Consider the following 5,560-nt stretch of genomic DNA (forward strand, 5'->3'; position numbering starts at 1 on the left):
CCTTTCTGAAATCTTTATTAAATGAGCAATTTTTTTATGTAATGTAAAGTTATAGCTCAGTACATTTTTTTTCACCCGAGATAGTCAAAGGTGGGGAAGAAAATATCAAAAAGTTAAAAATCCAGAAATAGTCCTAATTTTATGATGGTTCCTTAATATATTTTAACTACATTGCATTTGAGTATGGAGAGGCAACTATCTGGAAAAAATTTACTAAGTATTGCCCGGTTTGTAGTTGCAGTTAAAGAAAACACATGAAAAGGCACGATTTTTTTTAAATTCGAAAAAATATCAATATTTCAAAAACGGTGACACTTTTACCTGACAATTTTTTGTTTATCAAGGAGCTCACCCACCCACCTACCTTCCCCTAAAGTTTGGCACGTTACTTCTGGGACACCCTGTATGTATGTATGTATATAAAGAAGTTCATAGATATGAATACCTAAAAGTACCCTCATAAGTAAGTTTAAGTTAGATATAAAGAGTAGCATGTCGACTCTTCTTATATCCAACCTGTAAGGAGCACACAGATATGCATAGGTACTTATGTACATATGCACATAGCACGCATTGCTTACACCAATCCACGTATCCCGTCGTATGCGCTTCTGTTTATATCCTGTATCCTGTCAAGTGTTTTTATTTTTACTTGTAAATTTCGCCCATTCACTTCCGTAGCGCAAGAGGCCGGCCGCCTCATGAAACCATTTAAAGTCGACTCAAACTCTACGCGTGTTCATCAGACCCTGCCAGAGCAGTCATTCGGCAAAACTGAATGAGCAGTGAATATTCCTGTTAAATACCTACATTTGTATTAAAACGCATATGTTTTCATGTCCTTGCTAAAGTGAGCTTGCTTTTGTATCACATAAATTGTACATATCTCTCAATGTATGTATGTGCGTATGGGAGCGTGGTTACTTCCTTTGTTTGCTTGTTTCCATTTTGAAAATTATTTTCTATGCGCTCATACAAATTCATTCAACAAGACTGTAAGGAAAAACGGTACCGGTACTGGTACCGGCACCGGCACTGGTACATCTTTACACATATCCTTTTCAATTATGTGATTATCTTTTTCCGCGCACGTACCTATACCTGTTTTTCTCTTTAGTCCTCACTCTTTTCTGCATTATCATTTGCAATTGTAAGTTTTTTTTCTCTTCCTTGTTTACTGCTGGTGAGTAAAGGCTCAGTTGGCATTGCATGAGTGTTGTCACATAAGGAATCTGTTAAATGAGCTTTGCGTGTAAGCGTTACGTTACCCAACGCACAGCGTTGCATACATATAGAGACGTCTGTTGGATTTTGATTCCAACGTAAAAATGACATTCTATGCAGTGCAGTGGAAGGTATACATAACTGAGCTATAAGGCTGTCATTTGTATTCTCAGCGACCGTTATTTTCCAGCACAGTGAAACCGTTTTGTACATTCTCTTCATCATTTTGCGGATTTATTTGCATACATTATGCACATGTTAACATACATACATTCATATGTCTGTATATAGTACATGCATCCATATTTTGCTCATTCATCCCAATAAACACAACGAATTCGCCTCGAATTCGGGACGAGCTCGTTTTGTCTGATACAACTATCGAGACAATACCTCGCGGCGATAGATCGGCGAATTCGAATTCGTAGGAGAGCCACCTATCGTAAGCGAATCGAGTATTACTAGTTTTTCGAATTGTTGGCGTTTTGAGAAAGTTGTTTCTTCGAATCTTTGGCGATTCGAGATTTTTAATTTTTCCAATCGTTGGAGATTGTATAATTTTTTATTTTTCGAATCGTTGGAGATTCTATAGTTTTTATTTTTGGAACCGTTAGCGTTTCGAGAATTATTGATTTTTCCACTCGATGGTGGCCTGAGATTGTAATTTTTTTTCGGCCAAAGTTTTATAGGACTTGAAAATCTAGCCATCGGAAATAAATTCTATAATGTAAATCAGAGGTTTTCTAACTTATTTTTCTCGTAGACTCCTTTCAAAACTTGACCGGTTTCGGTGGACCCCTGATGCTCATTTCTAACATATTCCCAAAGCTCATCAAAAAATGTGAAGATGAAATCTAACGATGTAATATTGCATCGCGGCTTAGTTCCACAACTAATTTCGGAGTGGCAAAAATAAAAATTAAATATTTTCTTGTGTTCTATTTATTTAAATAATGTGATTACACACTTGCAAGTTTAAAAAAACAGAGCTCGTAAAGCCATGAAAGAACTATGTATCTCACTCTGAGCAGTTATATTTTTTAAACAGTACTAAATTAACTCCTCACATGTTCGACCAACTCACGAATTTGCATGTGATGTATTTGTCAAATAGGTCAATTGTGTTGATGACGCCATTTTTATTTTTATCGCTCCGAGTTTTAAAGTCATGCGAAAAATATTCGTCATACGCATTTTTTAAACACCAAACTTGAAACAACAAAAGTGCAAAGCTTTTTACGCCAAACTTCAAATTCAGAAACTGACAAAAAAGAAAAGACCGAATCTAGATAAATCGATGATAAACAAACGAGCTAGCAAGAAGCACCGTCTCATCTTCTGCAAAGCAGGATGAGCAAATGGAGTTGTCATTTACGTCTATCACAGTAAGGTGTTTGTGCCGTGTGAAGTGACCAGTCAGCAGTCCCGTCTTCTTAGTGAGAGGAAAACAACTAGATACATCTTCTGAGATTGAAGGCAACATGAGTTTTGCCCACCTGCATCCACTCGATGGCTCTCAGTCATTGCGGAGCGAAGTATCCACCCAGTTTCTGATAGTGGCTTCGATGGTCGTAGTGGGGAGTGATATCGAGGAATGCGTGGTCTAAGCCAACTGTGGCCAAAGGGTCAGATGTCTCATTTCCAGCCATTCCCGAGTTTCCCGGCACCCAGAATAGAGCAAGCTCGTTATCTTTACCAACATAATTTGGTCGAGACTTGCATTGCCGAACTAGTTTGGAATTACTTAGATAGATCGCTGGCCAATGCTTTAAGTGCAGCTTGGCTGTACCTGTAGACACGTAAACTCCTTCTCCTCCACCTGTTTTCCACCACGTAGTCTACGACTTTGGGGTTTGCAAATACCTCAGCCTGGAGGACCGAAGCATATTCCCCAGGATAAAAAGTGAAGCTTATCCCCATTAACTTCGAAAATAACAAAGGTAATGGTGGCGTATTATCCTGTGGCATTGAAAAGATACAAGTGCTCAAATATCTGCCATCGGTAATTTCCTCATCGCCGCAGTCAGTGTTATACCACCATCCGTTTATTTTTAGTCTGCAGGTGGCCTTAAAGACTTCCTAACGTATCTATATCTATATACTATAATTATATAAAGAGAAGTCCCTTTTTTTTGTAACAGGTAATCTCGCGAACGGCTGGTCCGATTTTCATGAAATTTTGTATACAAATAGCTTTCGGTAACCACCATGTTTTAGGCTAACAAAATTTTACTTTTTTTCGGGTAGGTGAACCAGGGACCGGTCTATTCGAAAAAATCTTATTATAGTCCGATTTGCTTAAAATTTATTACGTAAGTAGCTTTTTAGCATATATTAGCATATATGATCCATTTTTTCCGTGAAGTGGTCCAGGGACCGATCTATTCCAAAAAATTGCATTTACAGTCCGCTTTGCTTAAAATTCGGTCTTTTTAGCATGTATTAGCATATGTGATCAATTTTTTACGAGAAGTGGACCAGGGACCGATCTATTCCAAAAAATCGCATTTATGGTCCGATTTGCTTAAAATTCGGTACGTAAGTAGCTTTTTATCATATATTAGGATATATGGTCAATTTTTTCCGAGAAGTGGACCAGGGACTGATCTATTCGAAAAAATCGTATTTACGGTCCGATTTGCTTAAAATTCGGTACGTAGGTAGCTTTTTAGCATATATTAGCATATATGATCCATTTTGTCCGAGAAGTGGACCAGGGATCGATCTGTTCAAAGAAATCGTATTTATGGTCCGATTTGCTTAAAATTCGGTACATAGGTAGCTTTTTGCCTGGATAAGCTTATAGATTCCTGTTTTCCAATTTTCATGCAATTTCGAATATAAATAGCTTTAAGTAACGACCATATCAAGGGGCGAATTCGTCACTGGGCAAGATTTTTTTGCGCCAATCAGAAACAACGGATACTGTCAAAATATAATTATAATATATAATATATCTCAACTAATTTATATTTAGAAAGCCGTTTATTAGTTTTCGCAAGGCTCGAGAGCGGCTGAACCGATTTTTTTGAAACTGCCACCTGCCTCACGTGTCCCCAGGATGGTTTTAGGCTGAAAAAAATCTATATGTAAAGGGGGCGTGGCACTTCCCATACAAACCGAATTTCTCATGCTACATATCTCTGAAAGTGTGCATGGTAGAGTTTTGGAAATTGGTTTGGAGATATACGAAATCAATCGCATACCCTTGGAGAAAAATTTTAGCTATAGTAAAGAGGGGTGTGACATCGCGCATACAAACCGAATTTTTCATACTGCTTATCTCTGGAAATTTTTTGGTAGAGTTCTAGAGTTTTGTATGGAGATGTACGAAATAAATCGCATACTCTTAGAGAAAAATTGGAACTATTGGAAAAGGGGGCGTGGGATGCCACGCCATACAAACCGAATTTTTCATACTGCCTATCTTTGGAAGTGTTCATGGTAGAGTTCTGGAACTTGGTATGGAGATATACGAAATCAATCGCATACTCATGAAGAAAGAGGGCAGCTGTTGGAAAGGGGGGCGTGGCTCCTCCCATATAAATCGTATTTTCATACTGTATATCTCTGAAAGTATTCATGGTGCAGTACTGGAACTTCGTATGGAGATATGTATATAGTTAAAATCAAGCCCATACTCATGGAGAAAATTTGGGCTATTTGAAAAGCGGTGTGAGACCTACAAACCTACCTACCTTTAGCTATCTTTGAATGAATTTGTTTATTCTTCTGTAGGTGTGTTTGTGAGTGAAATCCTCCTAAATGGTTGTACGGATTTTAACGAAACTTTTTGTGTATTTGAGTGGGTCTCTGGATGGTTTAGTTTCACAATTTAATCCGACAGTTGGCGCTGTAGTTGAGCTATTACTAAAAATCTTATTTATGATCCGATTTGGCTAATGTTTTAAATATGTATGCAATACTATTGCAAAAACGTGCTGCCAAGTGGTGCTGAAGTCGAGCTATTACTAAAAATAGCCAAGTGAGAAAAGGGGCCGTGAAGGTCAGATTAAATCGACCTGTTGCACCATTGAGTATATCGAACGCTCCTGCGTTGCAATTGGCCCAATGGATGTGATTTTCCAATATTATTGTGCGTTCAAACTTTTAAGGTATTTCGTCTGAAATAAGTATATGTATATTGCATTTCTGAAGAACAATGATTCGTACCCATTTTGAAATTGCCACCTACTATACTGTAAAGCTTCTAGGACATTCACTATAGAACCGGCCCATTGTTGCCGCCAGGGAGTGAAGAGGAAAAAATTTTTTTCGCATTGCGAATAACCGTGCTATGAAATGCCGCACAACTGGAGAATTTCAAGAACGGATA

The sequence above is a fragment of the Rhagoletis pomonella genome, unplaced genomic scaffold (assembly GCF_013731165.1).
Source record: "Rhagoletis pomonella isolate Grant_MI unplaced genomic scaffold, Rhpom_1.0 Rhpom_scaffold_00005, whole genome shotgun sequence".
NCBI lineage: Eukaryota > Metazoa > Arthropoda > Insecta > Diptera > Tephritidae > Rhagoletis > Rhagoletis pomonella.